The 24,629-nt window shown below is 39.6% G+C and overlaps 1 pseudogene; it reads right to left on the reverse strand.

Annotated features, from left to right (window-relative positions):
• Positions 1 to 486: 486 nt before the first annotated feature.
• On the reverse strand, positions 487 to 877 carry LOC115896364 (annotated as a pseudogene).
• Between the last annotated feature and the right edge of the window lie 23,752 nt (positions 878 to 24,629).

A 24,629-nucleotide genomic window follows, 5' to 3' on the forward strand; every position in this document is an offset into this window, starting at 1 on the left:
TCCTTAGAAGCCCACATTAGAGAGGAGGAAAGATCAAGATAGAGAGGCAACTTGTCCGAGATTGCCATCAGTAGCCAGGCTATGCAACCAGGACTCAGAGCTGGGTCTGATGACTGAGTCCCACGTTCTTTCCTCATTCAGCTGCCCACTGCTGTCACACCAGAGGAAGACAGGGCTGACTGCTGTTTTCAGGGTCAGTGATCCACATTCCCCCCTTGTACGGTTGGAGTCCTTTGACTAAGCGATGCGCTCACAGGACAACCCTGCTCTGGCTCTAATGAACACACATTTCACTTTCAAAATGTGGCTTTTCAGCCTTGGAAGAGGGGCCCCTTCATTTATGTTCACTTTTTTCCCATATACACAAGAGACAGCATTCGCTCTAGAATCCAACTGGACTTTATTTGACACAGAATACAATGTGGCTGCAAGAACAGCAAATGGAAAAGACAAAGCAGAAAAGACACAGTTCTATCTAATTTATAATTAAGTGACAGAAGGGCAAGTCATTAAATGAATCACAAAACAGTTAAACTTGTTGGAAGAAATCTTTTTCTGGTACCCATACTTTTGGAATCCCCACTGTCTGTTGTCCAACAGACACAGCTGTTGTGTTTTGAGCCAGTGAGAGAAGCAGTGGAAGTGAAAAGCATAGTTACAGGCACCCCGTGCAACGGTACACGCTTCTGAAGTGGCAGACTCTTGGTTAACTTGACATTCTATGCAGATCCATGCTGTGATTCCTGCAGATGGCACAGTTATTAACCACAACATCCCAGGCCCAGAGGGCTAGCTACTGTATTTCACTTTTTTACTTCAAAGCACTGCTGTTGGTACTGCTTGGGGTATCCACATCCATTGCCGCTGCCATTTTGGACCGGGTTTTTTTGTTTGTCTGTTTCAAAGCCGGTTATAAGCACAGGATACTTTGCCCTTCAATACTTCAGCAGCCATCTCCTAGATGAAGGACATCTCTTGTATAATTACAATATCCTTATCTCACTTAAGAACAGTAATGATAATTCCATAATGCCATTTAATATACAGTTTGCATTCTAATTTTCCTGTGACTCCCAAATATCTTTTATGACTTAAAAAAATCCAGAAGTCAATGAAGGGCATGCCTTGCATTGGACTGTTGTCTCTGTAGTTTCTTTTAATTTCTAAGTTATCTTATAAATTAAAGTGTATGTGTGTGTGTGTTTGTCTGTGTGTGTATGACTTTTTAAAAGAATCCAGCCTCTATAGAATGTCCTAGATTCTGTCCTATAGTCTTGATTTGATCAATTATTTCTCATGATTAGATTCAAGTTAAATATTTTTGTCAATAATACCTCATAGTTGATGTTGCTTCTTGTGGTTTTGTAGTTCCAAATTCATGCTACTATAGTTGAGTTGAGCCAGTGAGAAATGCAGTGGAAGTGGAAAGCATGACCACAAAAAAAAAAAAAAAAAAAAAAAAAAAAATCAAAGAAAGAACTGGTAGTGCTCCCAGGCAATTGAAGTAAAAGAAAATCCTTTCTGAAGGACCCCAACTTTAACCAGTTCTCAAAAAATCCTACAGATAACATTCTAAAGAATATGAACTCCCCTTCCCAACAAACAAAGACGAAGTATACGAGGCAAAACGCACACCAAGGAAGAACCAGAGCAAACAGCAGACAACAACATCACACTTTCAGAGACTTGCAGATATTAGAAATGTGAGAAGTAAACCATATAGTAAATATATTTAATATGCTTTAAGAAATAAAACAGACATCTGAAAATAATGACAAGAAATAAAAAAATGTTTAAAAAATAAGTATATTTGGGCTGGGCACAGCGGCTCACACCTGTAATCCTAGCACTTTGGAAGGCCAAGGTGGGCAGATCACCTAAAGTCAGGAGTTCGAGACCAGCCTGGCCAACGTGGTGAAACCCCATCTCTACTAAAAATACAAAAATTAGCCGGGTGTGGTGGCAGGTGCCTCTAATCCCAGCTACTAGGAAGGCTGAGGCAGGAGAATCAATTAAACCCAGGAGGCAGAGGTTGCAGTGAGCCGAGATCATGCCATTGTACTCCAGCCTGGGTGACCCAAAGAGCAAAACTCTGCCTCAGGAAAAAAAAAGTATATTTGAACTGGAGCTTCTGTAAGTGGAAAATATAATTTAAATTAAAACCAATGTATGAATTAAACAGCAGACTGGACACAAAGAGATAACCAGTGAAGTATAAGATAAATCTAAAGAAATCATATAAAATATAGTATAGAGAAATGAGATTTCAAAATATAATAAGAGAAAAGGAAGATAGAGTTTTTGAAAAAGTCCATATACCTAATTGGAGCTCTGGAAAAACATAGTAGAAAGAATGGAAAAGAGACAATATTCCGAGGAAAAATGGCTGAGAGTTTTCCAGAATTGTGGAAAGATGCTAAGCCAAACCACAAGCAGATAAATATAAATAAAATAATTCCTTGGCACATTATAGTGGAAGTTCAGAACAACGAGGTCAAAGAGAGGATCTATCTTAAAAGTAGCCAAAGATAGAAAACAAATCACCTCAAAGGAATAAAAATTAGAGGTATAGCAGTGTTTCTAACAGCATTAATGGAAGCCAGAATATTATTTTCAATGTGTCAAAGAAAAAAAAAGATCAATCCCAAATCCCACAATTAGTAGAAAGATCATTTAAGAATAAGAGTAAAATAAAAGACATTGAAGACAAACAAAACTGAGTATAGATCCTCACAAAAGAAAATTTTGAAGGCTATAGTTGAGGCTCACAGAAAATGAATCCAAATTGAAAGTCTGAAATGCAAGAAGAAATGGTGAGCAAAGACATTTATAAATCAATACACTGAAACACTGGCCATATAAAATAATGGTGATGATAATAATAATAGGGTTTAATTGGTAGAATTAAAAAGCAAAATAGAACTAAAACACTCAACTAAAACAACACAATAAAGTGGCATGGGAAGCAATTCGATACAGTCTTATAATCCCCTTGTAGTTTTCAGAAGCAGGTAAAAAGATTTAAACTTAGATTTTATTAAATGCTAAAATATTTAGGTTAACCTCAAATGAATAGATGGAGGATGTATTTTTAAAAATCAGTAGATGAAAGAAATTGAACAAAGAACAAAATTCCTTAAAAAAACACGTTTTGTTGGGTTGCATGTTGTTAGATTATATTGTGGTATTGTGTCATCCACATTATTGAGATTTTCTTATATAGATTCGAGTGCCAAGAAAAAGCTTTCTTTATTTGGGGAGGTTTTCTTTATGGTATTATTTTGTACCTATTATAATTTCATTTATGCTTTTGCCACCAGGAAGCCCAGCTTGAACATTCTATTTTAATAATTATGTAGGAACTAGCATTCTATACATCTTTCTAATTCTAACTCCTCCTTCCATCTTTATCATCTAACATTTATTTTTATTTTTCTTAATCCTGGTTTTTATCTTGTGTTTTATCATCTGTTTTAAAGGCTTTGGAACAAATTAAGTAGGAATAAACCAACATAATTGAATGGATCAATAAATAAATATAAAATGCTTAAAGCAAATAGAAGATTGACATCTGGGAAGCGGAAACTCTTTTGCTCTGTTGTTTCTTCATTAGTGTCAGCACAGGGAGTGTGTATGGGTTAATCTATCTGTTTTGAATCAGTTCATCCAAGGTTGGAATTTTAAGCAGTTTGTCTATGCTTGAGGTTTTGGGTAGCTGCAGGCAGTGCAAATCACTAACAGGACAGGCAAAATCTATTATGGAAAGAAAAAACAAAAACCTATCACCTCACATTGCCAATACTTCACTGATCAATTTTTAGGGCTAGCAGTACTATAATTCTAAACACAATAATATGTGTATATTATTCGTTCATCATTTATCAAGAACTCAGTTTGGTCTCTCAAACAGAAATTGTCATCAGTAAAGAACCTGCCCTGCTTTCATACAATAAAACAGTTGAATTTGTTATAAGATTTTGTCTCACTGGATTCATTTTGTGCTAAAAATAATGCCATTTCGCAGACCAATCCCACTCAAAAAAAATCAGTGGAACACAGAAAAAGAACACAGAAAATAAAAATGAAATGAAATAAAACATGATGACATTTCAACACTACAGCGTAGGTGTTATATGGGAGGAAGGCAACAATGGGGTGACCCAAGAATTAGGCTATGAAAGGACACAGCCTTTCGCCAGCTGAGCACATATAATGAGTCAAAACAGTAGGCAGTCCCATCTTGCAGAGAAAAGAAACTTCACTTTAATCTGTCTTGATTAAAGACATCAACACGTTTAAGGCAAGACCATGACAATCAGAAAGGGAATCAGTGAGTCACTGAGGTTTGGAAATGTGTGACAGAGGAAGAGTCAGTGAGGTAAAGTCTGGCAGTGGACGCATGAATACTGTCCAGGGAAGGGTCTCCCTGACCCCAAAGACAGCCCTTTTGGTATAAGAGGCAAACAGAAGCACATGGTGGAAATGGATGCATCATGTAATTATAGGCTGACCCCATTAAACATCACTCTTGTTGCTTGTCAAGCAACTTTCTGTTAAATTGGCTTCCTTGCAGTTTGTCTAAGAATGTACTTGCCAAACTGACGCTAATGGTCACCTCGTAAAAGATACCTTGCCTTTTAATGACAACACTGGCAGTCTGCTTATTATTCTTCAGCTTCTTTCAGGCACTGACAAGAGTTTCTGCATCTCTGAGACTGAAGGCCTGACCCTGGTCCCTGGTGCCTTCATCACGGAAAGGAACACTTGCCTTGGGAGCCAGCATGCCAGTCTTCCCTGCAACAGCTGACCTTCCCCAGGGACCTTCTCCGTAAATGCTGACAACCAGCAATCATTTTACTAATGATGAGGATGATGGTGTTCCAGTGAAACACAGTATTATCAGGAGGTTTCTTATCAGAGGGGGAAATGTTCCAAAAGGCATAGGGGTGGGCACCAGAACATGGACTTATCCCTCCTATTATACAGCTCACAGGGATACTGGTGATCTCACTCCCCTCAAAGGTGAGACAGGCTTCAGCCCTTGAGGGGGTGTCCTCTTACCTCCCTAAGTACTTGTAGGCCTTTATAGAGGGTCTCCCACTGTGACCAGGCCATGCAAGCCCCACAAGGGCATACTCACCTTGGCTGAACCTGATAGCTGCATCATCTCGGGGAAGTTCACACCTGAGATGCTCAGCCCCTACTTAGCTCTTGCTGCCACCAACTCAGTACTAAAGAAACCAAAACTTTCCCCATCCCCTAATTGGATATTTATTTCAATGCCAAAAGGAAAAGCATGATAGGGTTACACCTTTTTATCTTACTTCATCTCTTCTCATCTAAATTTGGAAAATGTTCTAAGGTTGAGTACTGAATGTTAATTATTTTAGAAGATGTAAAGTTTCCATTAAAAGATTTCTTACCAGAATGGTGACATTTCCAAGTTTTTGAGAGTCACCACATTTCAACTGGCAAGGAGTGTTAGCGAGACCTTGGCTTTATCTGAATCTGGTAGTGATGAAATAAAATTATCAAAGAAAAGACGTCAGTTATTGAGTGCTACTCTTTTTCCTCCTTTCTATACATAATCAGGTTCCAAGAGGTCAACTGACAGACTTGGATTAACACCTGGTTCTCCAGACCGCTGGTTCGGTGCTCTTTCCACTTTCTCATTGAAATACACGGCTGTAAATGAAGCTCTTAGTTTTATGCTTATGGTGACCCCAGATAAGAGAAGTAAACTCTATAGTTCCTTGGCTATTTTCCTCACTCTTGTCCAATTCAAAGTCTCTTCTTCACATTCTTCATACCCCAAATGTCTGTACCTTGGGCTATAATCCATGCATGGTCACAAATAAATACCAGCAGCTATTCCATGGTATCAGACACTTTCTCCCTCTCTTCCCCCAAGTACTGGCTAACACCACATCCTTGGGCTCGAGTACCACTCTTACTGGGCCTAAGAGATATTTGAACTCCCTAACATCTCAATCAGTCTCAGAATGTTGATGCTTCCAAGGGTCCTGCTGTATCCACAGAACACCATTCTGCTTGTTCCAGAGATCCCACCACATATTTGAGGGACCATTGTCATGACTGCCAGAATCATCAGTACCTCTTTTGGGAACCAGAGCTGTGTCTACTAGATACCATTGGCACATCACCTGCAGACCATGGTCATATCTGTGGAAGGCCACTGTTACATCCATTGAGTACCACCTCCGATGCTTTGGACACTGTGAGATTCCAAAGCTGGGCAGCATTTGAAGCTAAGTTTGAGATGTTGTCTCTTTCCTGGTTAGGTGGGACATATGTATTGTAGGAAGTGGTGGTGGTATCAAGACAACACTGTGCTGTATCCCGAAGCCTTAAGGAGTTTTTACTGAAACAGTTCTTTTCACAATTTACTTACAATCCCACCTCTACATGGGACTCAGTGATGAATTTCAGGGAAGCTGGGCAAGGAGACATAGCCAAGAGCTAGGCTCCAAGCTACGTTTGGAATCTCTCCTTCTGGGGTTTTGTTACTGGATCAAGTTGACCTTCTTCTTACCTTAGGGTAAACTTCCTTCAAGGAGGCTTACTGATGGGGTATCTACTATTAGAACTGTCATTTATCAGTGCTTACTACGTTCTAGGCCCTATGCCAAGAACAAATTATACATCATTTAATTCTCACAACAGCCTTGTGAAACTATTATTATGTCTCTATTTTACAAATGAGGAGATGAAGGCTTAGAGGGGATACAGACTCTTCTAGGGCCACAAAGCTAATAAATGGTAGAGCTGGAGTTTAAAACCAGACCTGTGGAATACTGGAGCCTGCTTTCTCAACCCCATGCTACACGGATAGGGTGCAAATATATCCTGGGCAGGCTGCCACCTGCCCACTGTCACACATGCCCAGCTATAGCTAAATCCCAGAGGCAAACATAAATAGGGCTCAAAGTGGGGCCCTTCATGGAGATACCACTTTATTCTTAAAACATGAGAATGCAGAATCCCGGCTAGACCCCTTTGGGTTTAAGAAATTACACACTTTTGGCCAGGCATGGTGGCTCATGCTTGTAATCCCAGCACTTTGGGAGGCCGAGGCAGGCAGATCACTTGAGGTTGGCAGTTTGAGACCAGCCTGACCAACATGGTGAAACCCCGTTTCTACTAAAAATACAAAAGTTAGCCAGGTGTAGTGGCGGGCACCTGTACTCCCAGCTACTTGGGAGGTTGAGGCAGGAGAATTGCTTGAACCAAGGAGGCAGAGGTTGCAGTGAGCCAAGATTGTACCATTATACTCCAGCCTGGGTGACAGAGTGAGACTCTGTCTCAAAAAAAAAAAAAAAAAAAAAGAAAAGAAAAGAAAAGAAAAAAAAAGAAAAAGAAATTACACACTTTTGATGGGGGAGCGGGGCAGAAACTTGCCTTGTTTTGAGGATCCCTTGGCCCTGCCAATATGCAGCTGAGAAATCTCATGTGTTCCAGCACTGGGTTTCTGGGAGATGATGGGGATGAGGGCACAGGGGAGAGGAGAGAGGATGTCTAGCAGGGTCAAGTGCTGCACAGGAGAGTCCCAAGACAGGGCCCAGTGGGACCTTGTGTGACAGCCCCAGTCAGTTGGGGTAGAGATTTTCAAACACACTTTAATCTGAAGATAGAATGCCACTACTTAAGTAGAGTGAAATTTCCTGGGTTGTGAATCTGGATCTTAGTTCCAGCATACTTTGCAGATGGGATGAGGCTTTCTCATTAGGCGTATTTCCGGTGTTTGTTGTGGGGACACTCAGATTGTCTCAAGTGATGGACACTGATGGCCAGGAAACCAAGGCAAAGAGAGCCCAGGAAATCACAGCCTTGGAGGGGTCCTATCAGGGGAAAGTGAGAAGCCCTGAGTCTTGATAAGCTTCTTAGCTTCAACCTCTAGTTGAAATGTGCCTCTGGGGAAGAGACCAAGGACACCTCTAGGAGCTCATCAACCATTTGAGAAGTCAGACATTTTATGGTCCCTCCTACTCCCTCTGTTTAGGTTTCTAGAGTTTTAATGTGTTTTTCCTGTTGTACACACCACATACCCCTCTCCCTGTCCACAAGAGGAGGATCACATTAGTTGGTTAGATGCCCACACTACCTTATACAGTGTCACTACCAGTCAGAGTTTTATTACTAGGTTTCCTCATAGGCTACTGATAATCTTATGCTTATCCTACAGGTGGTGGTTGCTTTATGTTAGTTTCCAATCCCTGGTTCAATCAGTGGCAGAGGCTGGTCTGGCTATTTTGTTAAGAAAGACGGGGCATGGGCCCTTAAGTATTTCTTGGTCTCCTTTATTTTTATTTTTAAATTTTATTTATTTATTAACTTTTAGGTTCAGGGGTACACATGCAGGTTTGTTATATATAGGTAAATTGCATGCCATGGGGGTTTGGTCCTCAGAATATTCTGTCATTCAGGTAATAAGCATACTTTGGTCTCCTTCTTTTAAACAGAACATTATTATGTTAAAATCTAATCAACGCTAACAGAAAGTGATACATTTTAATAGTGCTATCTTGGGTCAATACAATTACTGTTTGGGTTTCTTTTCTTTTTATTTTTTTTTGAAGAAACAGAATCATTTCTCAGTATATTTTATCTTTTACCTTAAGTGACTTTTTCTGATATGTAGCAGGTGTTAGGAAAAAAAGCATCTAAATATCAATTGTCCTTGCGACTTGGGGTTTCAGGTGCAGGTTGTAAGTGTGTCCTTAGAAGCCCCTTCCTGCAGAGCTCTGGAGAGTTGTCCCTGGCTCATTCTGAAGCCTACCTAAGTTTGGTGTAGTCCTCACTATGTAAAATATATTACTGGATGAGCAGTTTCTCAGTTGTTCTTATCCCATTTTTAGCTCTCTTTCTGCTTCTGTGTTTGGTGGGTTGCTTTCCTCAATGAAGTGGTTTTTTATCTAAAACAGTCAATAAGCTGAACAAATTCAAACACTGATTTTCCTTCCTTCTTGTGATTGCTCCCCAGTATCCCTTCTCCCTTCTTCCTTTTAGTGCTAGCTAGGCATAGGGCCTCCTAACTAGAAACTGTATTTCCCAGACTCCGTGGCAACTATGGTGGCTGTTCTAGACATTCTAGATAATGAGGGGTGAATGGAAGTGGTTTACCCTTGTATTAGTCTGTTCTCATGCTACTGATAAAGACATACCTGAAACTGGGTAATTTACAAAAGAAAGACACTTAATGGACTTGCAGTTCCACGTGGCTGGGGAGGCCTCACAATCTTGGCAGAAGGCAAGGAGAAGCAAGTCATGTCTTACATGGATGGCAGAAGGCAAAGAGAGAAATTGTGCAGGGAAACTCCCCCTTTTAAGACCATCAGGTCTCATGAGACTTATTCACTATCACAAGAACAGCATGGGAAAGACCTTCCCCCATGATTCAATTACCTCCCACTGGATCTCTCCCACAACACATGGGAATTCAAGATGAGATTTGGGTGGGGACACAGCCAAACCATATCAATGCTATTTCCAGGTCACATCCTGTCCCAGATGCTCTGCTGTGCTGCCATCTGTCCAACTGGAAGGCTACTGGCTGACAGCCCCCTTTGAGAATTGCCTCAGCTAAGAAGAGCCATCTTATTCAAGGTCATATCCCTTTCCTGGAGTGACTTGCAGCCAATATCTGGTCTCATCCCAGCTCTGAAGGACCAGCTCAGCCTCAATGCTCAGTATCAGTTGGGTTGAGACCTTGCCAGGACTGTACTGCAGCCTAACTTTTCTATCTCCCAGTTCTGCTTCCTTCATTTCCTCCAGTGGGTGATAATTCACGGAGCACACCATAATGAACTTCCTGTACACTAACCTCCATCTCAGAGTCTGTTTCCTGGGGGACCTACCCAGCAACACAAATTTAAAAGAAAGCTATTTGCTGGCCTCTCTGCCTTCCTTTCTACAGGTTGGGACAGAGTGAGCGTAATGGTGAGTGAGCTTTGACCATGTGGATGAGGAGAATGTCTTAAAGGGTGGGGAGCAACAAGATAGAAAGTCCTTGGGTCAAAGTACCTTACTTAGATGGCCTCATGGATCAAACTTCCCGCAAACACTGGACCATTGACCACTGCATACTTCTACCCTGATAGGTGAGAGAATTATCAACTTTGATCTCATTTGAGTCACTCTATTTTTTTGATCTCTAACTTAGAGCAGCTTAGCATACACCCTAGGAGTTGGGAAAAATGTAGTCTGTTCCAATCAGATAATTTAGGACCTTGTAGACCGCAGTAAGGATTCTGGACTTTGTCTTAAGGGTAGCGGGTTTTTGCTGTATCTCTAGGTATTGTGTATTATGTTTATCCAAAGAATGAACTGTAGACCAGAACTGAGTTGCTTTGTCAGTACAATCACGGTTCATTGCAGTCTTCAACTTCTGGGCTCAAGCAATCCTCCTGCTTCAGCCTCTTGAGTAGCTGGGACTACAGGAACATTCAGCTAATTTTCTGGGGGGAGCAGGATGCGGGTAGAGACAGGGTCTCACTATGATGTCTGGACTGGTCTTGAACTCCTGGCTTCAAGCAATCCTGTTGCTTCCTCCTCCCAAAGTGTTGGGATTACAGGCTTGAGTCACCAAGCCTGGCTGCTTTAACATAACTTTTTAAAAAAAGCAATATAGCTAGGACACTTGGCCCCTACATTTAGTTAGAATGACTCAAAAGAATTTTTTTTGCATTGTCCTGACAAAAATACAAAATTGCAGATGTCAATTAATAAAGGCAGAATAAGAAGTTCATGTATTCTCTTTGGAAACTTGTTTGAATCACTGTTTTTTTTTTTTTTTAGTTTTTCTTCATTGGAAGTAGATTTGATTTTTCACTCCAATCTGGCAATCACAAAGAATTTGAGTGGAAAATAGGATTATGCTGAAAATTCCTTGGAGGAAGGAATGCTTAGTGACTCTCACTATACAACTGAAGAGCAGTAATTAGAGCCACAAAGACTCTAAAGGTTAATTCCTTAAAAACTTCCCCTTAATAGTTTCTTGGTTTAGACAGCAAACTACGTTTTCCTGGGTAAAATAGAAGGAACAACACTTTAGCAAAATTCCCTGTCGAATTATTTTCTGAAAAATCAAACAGTAAACAGTTTTCCTATTCTGATTCTCAATTCATCTCTTGGCAATTTGTGTTTTGGACACACACATATAATTATTCAGCTAGGTGGTCTAGGTTGGAATTTCAGTTATTGCTATCCAAATAAAACACTCCTTTTCCAGAAATCAGCAGACTCTGTACTAACTGTTCTTTCAAAGCCTTGGATGAAGTCTATATTGGGAACCTGAGCCGCGTCATGAGTACTTTCTACTGCCTTTTTCTCTCAAAGCTGCTGGAGCAAACAGAAGCTTCTGTCATAGAGCCTCAGACTGCAAAACAATCCCATGTCTACCAGTTCTCCAGTTCCTCAACCATTTCCATTGGTGCTTCTCCCAAGATACTTTAAAATAAAGACTACATAAAATATGGCTTTCCTCTTCTTTCTTCAAGATCAGGACAAGCTAGTTTTCTACTAAGATATTAATACATATACTGTACTTATAAATAAGCTTTTTCCCTCAGAACAGGGGTCCTCACCCAGGGATGATTTTGTGACCCCCTCCCCACCAGACATCTGGTAATATCCAGACATTTTTGGTTGTCACAACTAGGGTATACTACTACTGGCATCTGGTGGTAGAGGCCAGGGGTGCTGTTAAGCATCAAACAATGTACAAGAGCCCCTCACAACAAAGAATTAACTGGCCCAAAATAAATAGTGCCAATGTTGAGAAACCTTGCCTCCGTGAGATTTGAAATTGTATTGATGTATTTTCCAAATTAATTGGCCATCATATGTACTCTGGATATTATTCAGAGGCAGTGTTTGGAAGCAAATTTTATCCTTTATAGTTGCCATACTTAAATAAAAATGTGGGAAGCCAGCGAGCTGAGATTGCACCACTGCACTCCAGCTTGGGTGACAGAGTGAGATTCTGTCTCCAAAAAAATAAAAATAAATAAAAGATAAAAATTTTAAAAAGTGGGATATCCAGTTAAGTTTGAAATTTTTACTTATAATAAAAAATTACCTATTATTCATATGAAATTCAAATTTAAGTGGGCAATCTTATATTTTATCTGGCAATTCTGTCTTAGATGGAGACATTTGCCTTAGTTTCTCACTGGTAGACCCACATTTATATCTTAATTTAAACCACTGATTGTACCTGGAAACTGCTTACTATTTTTCTATGTTAACATAGTACATAAAGTATCTTTCAGAAAGACAATATTACTATGAACACAGCCTTAAAATATCATTAGTTTCTTCTTTGAAAATTATACCAATTTGATTTTCATTGACACCGATATGATGTGTTAATAAACTTTTTAATGCTTTTATGCTCTGCTAGAAGTTGTCCACATTTATTCCAGACCTGGGCTCAGTTTGCTGTAAGGTCTTACCCCAAATACACAAATTGGTGCCTTTCATTCTCTTTTCTTGTGGGAGCATCTACTGCTTCATTTACTCTAAAAACCAACCAATTACTATTTGAGAATAATCTGAATAATTGACATTGACATGCCATCCACATCACTAGAAGAAAAGTGACAATAACGCCTCAATGATATTTCAGAGCACTGTGTGGTATGTGCATAAGCCCAGGGCTAGGAGTCACAAGCCTGGCATTTTGGTTGAGGTTTTGCCACTGGCTTATAACTAGTCTCTCAATGATTCTCTGGGCTTCAGTTTTATTCACAGTTTCCATCCCTGAAGCAGACGGACCCCAAGAAGTGCATCACTTGACAGAGCTCGAGCTTTGAGGTAGAACTTGAGTGAGAACCAGGATCTGAGTAGTAGCTACGTCCTGCAGACAGGACACACATGGTGGACGGTAGTGCCCCCTTTATTCTAAACCAGCTCTTGCAATGGCAGTGAGACTCCTTTTTGGGCCATTCCCTCTTCAGATATTTTAACTCCTGTGGGACTGCCAGCAGGGTGATGCTGAGGTCCAGTGTGGGGAAATGTCCAATCTGACAGTGAATGGCAAGACAATAAAAGGGAAGAGGCCTAGTTCCAAAAAAAAAACCTAGAGCAGAGGTGTATTAGTCCATTTTCACACTGCTGATGGGCAATTTACAAAAGAAAGAGGTTTAATTGGACTTATAGTTCCACGTGGCTGGGGAAGCCTCACAATCATGGCAGAAGGCAAAAAGGAGCAAGTCTCCTCTTACATGGATGGCAGCAGGCAAAGAGAGAATGAAGAAGACACAAAAGCGGAAACCCCTGATAAAACTATCAGATCTTGTGAGACTTATTCACCACCATGAGAACAGTACGGGGGAAACCGCCCCCATGATTCAATTATCTCCCACCGGGTCCCTCCCACATTGTGAGAGTACAATCCAATGAGATTTGGGTGGGGACACAAAGCCAAACCATATCAAGAGGGAAGCTGACCAACCTGGAGGAAGGAAACCTCCGTATTTTATAACTATGAGGGTAAAAGAGTTTCCCAATTCCTTTTCTGGAAATCTTTACTTTTCAAGAAAACTATAATACATGCTTTATTCTAAAAACAATGCCAGAGGCTGGGCGCGGTGGCTCATGCCTGTAATGCCAGCACTTTGGGAGGCTGAGGCAAGTGGATCATGAGGTCAAGAAATTGAGACCATCCTGGCCAACATGGTGAAACCCCATCTCTACTAGAAACATAAAAATTAGCTGGGCGTGATGGTGCACGCCTGTAGTCCCAGCTACTTGGGAGGCTAAGGCAGGAGAATTGCCTGAACCTGGGAGGTGGAGGTTGCAGTGAGCCGAGATCACGCCACTGCACTCCAGCCTGGGCGACAGAGCGAGACTCCGTCTCAAACAAAAACAAAAACAAACAAACAATGTCACAAACAAAACATACTGTGCCCTGTGTTCCAGGTTATAAATATCTCTAACATGTGTCATTTCTCCAGAGTCTCATGGTGCTCTGCCAGCCAGGCAGAAGAGGGATCAGGTCCCCCTTTATACAAAACAGGATACCAAGACTCAGGGAAGTTAAGAGAACTGCTCAGGCCAATATACAGCAGAGCCTGGACCCCAGTTCTCGAGAATTCACATCTAGTGCTCATTCCTCTGTGCACACTCTTTTTACAAAGTTTAAGATGCTTTGTGGTTTGGGTATATCAAAATACATTAGAAATGAATTAACTTATTCACAAACTTGTCAGGTCTTGTAAATTAAATTTGAAGTACACTTAATTCAGATAACTGCAAATTTGCTAATTAACCTTTAATTATGCTTATTTGTATTACACATGGAAATAACAAGCTGCTAAACCTTGAGAAATTAATAATCTATTTCTTTTTGCAAATGCATGAAAAGCTGGAGAATATCAGAGTAAAAAGGAAGACATCTACAATGTTTTCTGAATTTTCTGTTTAGTAGCATTAAGGCACTAAAATAAATATTAACAAAAGGAGCTAAGAAAAACAATAAGGAAAACTCACCCTGTCCCAAGATACATCAAGGGCAACTTTTCCATGTGAACGTTGTTTAATTACTGTCATTTTCTGAGCTCTTATTATTATTCTAAATTTAAAATTTTTTTTCTTTTTCTTTTTCTTTTTTTTTTTTGCTGGGCGCGGTGGCTCATGCCTATAATCCCAGGACTTTGGGAGGCCGAGGTGGGTGGATCACCTGAGGTCAGGAGTTTGAGACCAGCCTGGGCAACATGGTGAAACCCCCTCTCTACTAAAAATACAAAAATTAGCCGGGTGTGGTGGTAGGCGCCTGTAATCCCAGCTACTCAGGAGGCTGAGGCAGGAGAATCACCTGAACCCAGGAGGCAGAGGTTGTAGTGAGCCACGGTCACGCCACTGCACTCCACCCTGGGTGAGAGAGCATGACTGTGTCTCCAAAAATAAAATAAAAATAAAAAATAAATAAATTGTTTTTTATTCTTTCACTTACCATGTGTAAGTGAAAAGTGAAAGTTACACGTGGTAAGTGAAAGAATAAAAAACAATTTAAAATTTAGAATAGTAAGAGCTAAATAACATGAAAAGTTGTGGCTTTGCCCTAGTGGAGAAACACTTCTCTAACCTTTTATCTATTTGTTCACCTCTAGTCTTCTGAATTTCTAAATCAAACCCATAGGCCACAGTGGCAGGAAGACTGTAGCAGATGAGAAGCAACAAGGGGCCACCCTAGCGTCCTGCAAAAGTCTGAGTCTACGGGACCCAGATCTGCATCTCCAGAATGAACACAGAGAGATGTTCCAGGTCACCAACATGTGGGAGCGCCTACCTGGAAGGCAGAATCCTGACTTCCCTAAGCCAGTCCAATGTGGTGCTGTTCCCACTCACAGAATCTGAACAATATCATCTACACATATTCATCATCCCTCTAACATGGATAATCTAGAATTTTTCCATTTTCTCCATTTTGTGGGAGAAAACCAAAACCCTAAATCAACCATGAATGACACTTTAAAAACCTGGCTTCCAGTTTCAGCTCAGTCATGGTGGCTGGGGTTCCCTGCAAAAGCTACTGTCACATGTGGAAACTGAGGAATCTGACTAGGAGATTATCAGACCCCTTTTAGCTGTAATGCTTAGTTCCCTTTATCTTCACCTCTCTGGCCCTGAATCATGCAGGCCACATTAGTAGCATCCCAAGTTATGAATGACCCTCCCTACTACTTACTACCACATCCTCCCTGTGCTCAGCAAGACCTTTAACTTTTAAAGAAACAGACTTGTAGAAGAAAGTTTAAAACCCAGGATACATGAAGAGCTTCTCCAGAACCTCTCAACAAGCTGCTTTTTGATGATAAATACCAGATGCTACAGAGGGCGATTAACTATGCAGACAACTTGCATGTAAATTACACAGTAACACAAGAAAAGGGGTCTTCAGAGATACAGGATTTCATTTTGAATTTGGCAAAGGCATCTGCTTCTGTCCCCAAAGCGGAGTAGTTTAGAGCTGGTTTAGGTTCATTCATACATCTAACTAATTGTGTCACATCAATTAGTTAGATGTGACCTCTAACCTAACCCTTCCAAAAGCTCACTAGGTTCAAAACCATTCCTTCTCTTTTTCTCTCTCTCCCTACTTACTTCTCCTCTTCCTCTCATCCTCTGCCCCTCTGATCTCTTTTTTGCTCCTTCTCGTTTCCCTAAATATTGCCTGAACCTCCAATTCACTTTTAAAAGTTTATGAAATGTTTGTAGTATTTAGGCATTTATAAAGGTATAAGAAATAACTCAAGAAACATTAGTTCCTACTACTTAACTAAAGTTTGCAGTATTCAAACTGCAAATTACTGAAGCCTCCTCTATATCCCTCTCCTAATAATATCGATTCTCCTACCCCTTCTCCATCCCAGGAGTTAACCACAATACTCTACTTGCCACCCACTCACCTGTGACAGATCATAACATGGAATTTTAAGAAAACACACTTGTTCTTAGTGAAAAATTTATATTCCCTGTTCTGTTAAGAATTGGGGAATTTAGTTAAAATTTTAAAGAGAAAGACAAAAGGTTTTTTTTTTTTTTTTCCAAATGATCTTTCATTAAAATAACAGTTCCTCTACCTACCTCCTGCTGTAAGGGGTATGCACTAATTAAGTTTCCCAGCACCATCAATGCTATTTTGTTCAGAAGTCTTTTTCTGATTCCGTGTAAATTTTAGGCTCTTTTATGTTGTTCTTAGGTTTTCCTTTTTTTTTTTCCTTCTGGAGTTTCCTCAGCTGTCCAGTGCTTCTCTACTATCTCTAATTACAGGACTCGCCATAGTGACATTTACCGCTTGGATAATTTCTTCTTGAATATGAAATGCTCTCTCTCCCTGCACTCTGCTCTGCACCAAGTGATTATAGTTGACTTTCTCTGCACCCTTTCTATTTAAAAGATTTGATGAAAAAGCATGAACATCGTTCACATTAGGAAAGAGCATGGGGTCATTAAGAGGGGACTTGCCAGCTTTTCCGAGGCAGCATGACTGTTATACAAGGCAAAGTGGTCTCCTGTTTCTTTTTGGGACATGCTAATGGGTTAGGGGCAGGAGAGTCATCCTTAGCGACTGGGTCTCCCCTGACATCCATTGAGGGTATGTCAATCTCCAATGCTAGGGCTGAGAAAAACCTCTGTTTTCATTAGGCCCAGCAGATGTGTCTTGGTAGAGGTGCCCTTGAGGTAGTGTGGCTTCAGATTCACATCTTTGTCAGTCAGCTACTGAAGGTAGTGGCTGGATACCCAAAGAACAAAACGCCTGTTGTAGGGTACCCACCAGTATAACCCCAGTATTAGATGCTGGTAAGTTTGTCATTTCACTATTAATGATAGTTAACAAAAGCGAGTGCATGGTATGGTATAAAATATGGGACTAGAAAATGTCTAATGATTGGACTCAAAGTTCAAATTGAAAATAGAGATACTACACTGGCTTTTTCCAAATAATGCTTTTAAGTATTTTCCAAATTCGTATTGTTTTTCTTCTTATAACTTACTTACATCTTTGGTAAATGGTTAATTTTAAGAACGTCTATGAAGAAAATATGGTTTAATGTAAAAATCATGGCTTTGGAGACAAACAGAACTGGGTAAAAATCCTCATGTAATCACTTTTTGAAACAAGATATTTACCCCTGGTGCCTCCAACTCCAAATTCCTTAGCGTGGGTAAATAGGCCTCTGACTGTGCCTGCAGTTTTATTTCTCATCATTATCTACCGCTCACTTTACCCTCCTGAAATGTTGAATTATACGTACTTCTCAGACCACAATATACTATTGCTCTATTCCATGTTTTTACTTCAGCTATTTTCTGTCTGGAACACCTCCCCTGGTACACCTCCTCCAGGATTGCTTTACTGACACTGTTTCGTCCCCAAGCCCTCTGCAGATGGGTGAATAATTCCTCTTCTATAACCTCATACCACTTAATTGATCTCCAACAGCACTCACCACACAGAGTGGACGTTACTGTGTTTATCTCCTCCATATACGCCATTCAGTAACAAGAGCTACATCTGATTGATCTTGGTATCACTGGTGCCAGCATTTAGTAAACTCAATAAATATTAGTTGGATTGAAAGGGTTATATCTGCAAAAGGAGTATATCCCTTCAGTTATTGTGAGGAAGAATTCAATAAATGCCACTGCTAGTTCTGTTACCCAAACGTCTCCTAAAATATTTCTAAAACACGACAACAAATACGTAGTATGCGCAAAGAAAAGATATATTGACAGTCACCTCTAGATGTCGTTTTTGTACTCCAAACATTTTCTTGAGAAAAATATGTTCAACAGAGATGTAACTAAATTTGCCAATTTTAAGATAACATTTGGCTTATGGAATCCAAATAAAGAGATGACGATGCTCATGGACCAGGTGAGAAGTTTTACTGAGAGTCAACTGGTATCTCTAATTTTTGTAAGTCATTGGTGATGTCTATAGGTACAAGTTATCTTGAAGAATAAATCTAAAACTAAGCTGTTTTAAAAACAGGTCCAAATATATAATGAAGACATCTACATTTAAAAAAATCAGAGAAAAGAAAATTTTTCTTTAGAATAGAGACCCTCTGGGAATGTTTTCTTTGGCCTGAGGAAGCCTCTACTACAATTCCCACCCCTAACCCTTCCTCCCCTCACCAGTGCACACACATATGCTCTCTTGGAAGCCTCACTCCTGGATATTCATACTAAGTCACTGGTCCACACTGGAAATACACCTCTCTGGACTTGATTTGCTCACTCTCCTCTTATCCTTTTGGCTTTCAGTGCTACAGTTAACCTTGAATGAAAGTTGAAGGTCACTTAATTATCCATACCAACAAATGGAGAAAAAGGCATATAAATTATGCTTATTCATCCTAGGGATGGGACAATAAGGCTGTCCTAGGATGGAAATGAGAGCTGGGGAATGGAAGGCTGTGGTGGCAATAACAGAAGGCATGACATATTAGGAAGCCAAAAGATGGAAATGCCTTGTAGTCAAGGGTCAGCAAAAAGGAGGAAGGCTCCAGTTACTGAGTAGACGTGGGAGGAGAAAATGCAATGGAGGGAGGACACAGACACCTGAGGAAACCACCAATAAGGAGGGGCAGACTTTGTGGTCAAAAGCAAAGGGTAACTTTGAGACACTGGAAACTGAAGAAGCAATAAAAGTTCTAATCTTTTAATAGTTGAATATGCTTTGTGTCTATCAACTATAAGCATCTATTATGTGCCTACTAAATGCTGTGGGGGATATAAGAGTTAGTCCCTGCATTTGAAGTAAATATGAGTGTGCGGTTTGATGCAGGGGTAATCAAATGGTATAAGTACAGTAATATAAACTAACAATAATTCACAAGTATTTACATACTGAGACATTTTATCAAGAAGTTAACAATATGCCATTCTCCCATATACCTATTCAGTATACTTCTTGGGTTGATTTTAATGTTTCTGCTCAGTACCTTGATGAACAGGGGAAGCAAGACAGTTCCAAAAGTTATGAACAATATCCAGCTGTAAACACCATTTCAAACTCATTGGACCCTGTTCTTTCCTCTTCCTAAGTCACTTTCACTACTCAAAATGTACACTAATTTCTTTTAGTTTGCTAAAATGGCATTTAAAGCACTGATTTGAGTAATGACTGACATTTCAAGAGAAAGTTCCATAAATTGAGGTATCAGACCATATATATCTCATTTTACACAACTGATATGCTTGCGGATTGAGAGAATTTTTATATATGGACTATTTTTAAATGCTAGGGGAGTTTGCCGTTTAAAGCAATTTATGTATAAAGCAAGGAATCTTTCAATAATGAATCTTTCCTTAGGCAAATTTTAAAATGACAGCATTTCACAAGGCAGGATTTACTTGTTCTTCATTATCGATGGTAGCCTATTAATCTGGAAAAGTAACATAACTCCCTATAAACTAAACAATACATATAATGACTTAAGTTCTGAAAACAACTAAGATCATTTTATACAGTCATTTTTAAACATTTCAGAAAATGGGATCATATCCATAACTTTTCAATTACTACCATAAAAAAGGAGGCCTGTGAATTTAGTATTTTTGCTCCCTAGTAGACTTGGCTAATCCAATGGAGAAAATATGAATAAATATGTCTATTTTTTCCCTGTTTGGTGTAAACAAATAAAGCTTGATATAATTATTCCTCACAAGGATAGTATAAGAAATGGATAAGCTATAAACTGTTAGTGGGTTTAGAATTATAGCAATTCATATTATGCCACAGCCCCTTAATTTCAGTAATATGGCTGCAAGAACTAGTGATCCAGCAAATATACATATATTCAAAAAAAGCGTTTTAATACATTGCTTTTGTTTTTCTTAAAGCAAACTTTGAAATCTATCTTCAGACAAAACAGAGAATGCTGGATTGTTTGTAGATTATATTAAGGATTCCAGTGATTTCCAAGGTTGACTGAATCCTAGGGGTGTAGGGCGGTTACCCAGTCCTAAGATGATTTCCTGAAGAGCATCTTTACTCCTGGCTGTCCATCCTAATTCATTGTTCCTGATTCTAGAGAGCCATGTGGCCACTGAACATAGCTCAGCACCACTTCTGGGAAAACATTTAAATGGCATGGTCTTGCTGATGAAAAGATGTCCGAAGTACAAAGTTCCATGAAGGCAGATGGTCCACATTTTTAGCTGCCATCTGGTTGAATGCTCTGGATATTTCATGTGCCCATTTTTTGCATCACATGCCATTACATTACCTTTAATTCTTTTTAAAAACATCTAGTTTCAATTAAGTATAGGCTCACAGGCAGTTGTAAAATAAATGTACAGCGATGCTTCTCCCAATTGTAACATCTACGGTAACTATTGTATGATATTAAAACCAGGAAAATGACATTGGTACAAACCACAGAGTTCATTCAGATTTCACTAAATTTGGGTCTGGGTCTGTGTCTGTTTCTCTATGTCTCTTTTTCCTTATAAGGTCACCTTTATTAGGCTGTTATCACTCTGCTACAAAGGAATACCTGAAACTAATTTATGAAGAAAAGAGGTTTAATTGACTCACAACCATAGGCTGTACAGGAAACATGGCTGAGGGGGGTCTCAGGAAACTTAAAATCATGGTGGAAGGTGAAGGGAAAGCAGGTACATCCCACACAGCTGGAGCAGGAGGAAGACAGAGAAGGGGGAGATGCTACACATGTTCAAACAACCAGGACTCATGAGAACTCATTATCATGAGGATAGCAAAGGGGGGAATCCCTCCTTGATCCAATCACCTCCCACCAGGCCCCTCCTCCAACACTGGGGATTACAATTTGACATGTAATTTGGGCAGGGACACAAATCCAAACCATATCAGTCACCAATCATTGGATTTGGAGTCCATCCTAATCCAGTATGATTGGGTTGTTTTCTTGTTGTAAGTTTTAAGAGTTATTTGTATATTTTGGACCCAAGTCCTTTAACAGATATATGTTTTGTGAATTTTTTTCTCCCAGTTTGTGGCTTCTTGTCATTCTCCTAATAGGAAATGTTGTATTTTTATTATCAATTGTATATATTTCTTTTCTGTTGACACTTCCTCTCTGACCCACTGATCCATAGAAGTTTGTTAATTTCCAAGTTTTTGGAGATTTTGCTGTTGTCTTTCTATTATTGATTTCTAGTTTAATTCCAGCATAGTCAAGTAATACATTCTGCATCATTTCATTAAAAACTTTTGTTGAGGTTTGCTTTATGACTCACAATAGCCTATTTTGGTGAATGCTATATAGGCTCTTAAAAATAATGTATGTTCGGCCGGGCGCGGTGGCTCAAGCCTGTAATCCCAGCACTTTGGGAGGCCGAGACGGGCGGATCACGAGGTCAGGAGATCGAGACCATCCTGGCTAACACGGTGAAACCCCGTCTCTACTAAAAATACAAAAACTAGCCGGGCGAAGTGGCGGGCGCCTGTAGTCCCAGCTACTCGGGAGGCTGAGGCAGGAGAATGGCGTAAACTCGGGAGGCGGAGCTTGCAGTGAGCTGAGATCTGGCCACTGCACTCCAGTCCGGGCGACAGAGCGAGACTCCGCCTCAAAAAAAAAAAAAAAAAAAAAAAAAAAAAAAAAAAAAAAAAAAAAAATAATGTATGTTCTGCTGTCGCTGGGTGGAACATTCTATAAATGTCTGTTAGATCCTGTTGTTTAATTCATCTATATCTTTGCTTATTTTTTGTCTAATAGTTCTATCAATTGCTGAGTGTTGGGTATAACTATAGCTTATATGTTATAGTTAAGATTATAGATTTGTCTATTTCTTCTTTCACCTCTATCAGTTTTTGCTTCATGTATTTTGAAGCACTGTTGTTTGGTGCACACATTTGGGATTAATATGTCTTCTTGTGGACTGATCCATTTATCATTATGTAATATCCTTCTTGTCTCTAGTAATTTTCTTTTCTCTGAAGTCTACTTGATCTGATATATATATATATATATATATATATACGTATACATGTGTGTATATGTGTATATATACACACACACACACTACTTTTTTTTTTCCTTATCAGTGTTTGCAAGGTATAACTTTTCTATCCTTTTAGGTTCCATCTACCAATGTCATGCTTGAAGGAAGTTTCGATGGACAGCATACATTTGACTTAGGTATTTTATCCACTCTGCCAATTTCTGTCTTTTAATTGGTGTATTGAGATCAATTTTACATTTAGAATAAGTCTTGGTATTTTAGGATTTAAGCCTGACATTTTGTTACCTGTTTTCTGTTTATTCTCAACTTCTCATTTCTCTGACTACCTCCCCACCTCCAACCTATCACTCCCTGCTGGCCCCTTGCCTTCTTGTGGGTTACTTGGACTTAAAAAAAAAAAAACTATTTTGATTTATGTAGTATTTCTGAGTATATCACTTGCACAGTTCTCTTAGTGGCTACTCTCAGTATTACAATATACATATTTAACATCATAGTCTATTGGTATATTGGGTTTCACCACTTTGAGTGAAGTGCAGAAATAAGGCTTTATTATTTCCATTATTTACTTCCATTACAAGGTCCTTTTTTCCACCTAAGACCCTTTACAAACCTCACTTTTTAAGTATAATTGTCCTATTTCCTCAACATAAATTGAGCACAATGTCAGATGATAATATTATCATTTTGGTTTCATTCAATTCTTTTTCATACAAAAGACAGCAGGTTTACCATGCCGGAGGAGCAAAATGAATCCCTAACAGTATATATCATGGCCTGATCACCTTCACATAGCTACCAAATACATGAACTTGGCTTTTTATGCTTCTGGGTAACAAAGACGAAGCCATACAACTGTACAAGTTTAGCTAGACGTCAGGATGGTTGAGCCCCCATCATGCTGAAGCTACAGAGTTCATCTTCTTTCAATTCCTGGGGCAACTCCTAGGGTACCATCCCTCTTCTATCATCCTCAGGACCAACTTTTAAGTGGTACAAAAATCCGGATTTCCAAAGAAAACTTTTAACATAATTGGTAAAATATAAATTGACCTTGTTACATTCTGGGGCCAACTTCATTTCCATTTAAAAAAACTGAATGAATACTTAAAGAATATCTGTTTAAAGAGGCACCTAATCATTAGCCTGTCCATGGCTCTCCCTTGATTTAGGCTTTAATCCTAATTTACATTTGACTTTTACCACTGTCAGCAATGCTCCCATTTACTTTTTACTAACCCCTGATATAGTCTCTAAATTATTCCCTGTCTTTTTTTTGTGACAAAGTCACTCTGTCATCCAGGCTGGAGTGCAGTGGTATGATCTCAGCTCACTGCAACCTCTGCCACCTAGGTTCAAGTGATTGTCTTGCCTCAGCCTCCTGAGTAGCTGGGATTACAGGCGTGCACCACCACATCCAGCTAATTTTTTTTTTTTTTTTTTTTTTTTTTTTAAAGTAGAGATCATGTTTTACCAAGTTGGCCAGGCTGGTCTGGAACTCCTGACCTCAAGTAATCTTCAAGTGGTCTGCCTGCCTTGGCCTCCCAAAGTGCTAGGATTACAGGTGTGAGCCACTGTGCCCAGCTGTCTTTTTAAACCCCCAATCTCTTTCTCTCAGGCACTTTTTATTTGTTTTCTAATGTAATAGGGAAATTTGAAGGTAACTGATTTGATCTACTCAGCACCCCATAGTTTCCCTTGAAACTTCCTCCAGTGTCAGAAAGAGAGCATGTCTCTCATTTTCAGTGCCAGCCCCACTGCTCAAGCTCCGGATCTCAGCCTCAACTCTTAGGGCAATTCCTAGGATCTCATCCTTCTTCTCTCCAGCATCTTCAGACTTTTACTCACTAATAGCCAATTTTGTCCTCATATGTGTGTAGATTCACCATATCATCTCTTTCAAAAACTTTGAGTCTTTCACTCCTGTCCCATTTCTCTTTTTCCTTTATCAGTCATATTCCTGATGCTTTTAGACCTGTCCTTATTGTTTATACCCTTTTCTCCAGTAATCCCTTGCCACTGGATTTCTAACAACCTCCTCTATCAAATATGCTCAGCAGAAAGGTGCCAAGTGACCTTCCTCCAATAATATTCAGCAACATTTTCCATAACACTTTTACTTTATGTAATACAGTTTATGGGTTTAT

Source organism: Rhinopithecus roxellana, chromosome 3 (assembly GCF_007565055.1).
Source record: "Rhinopithecus roxellana isolate Shanxi Qingling chromosome 3, ASM756505v1, whole genome shotgun sequence".
NCBI lineage: Eukaryota > Metazoa > Chordata > Mammalia > Primates > Cercopithecidae > Rhinopithecus > Rhinopithecus roxellana.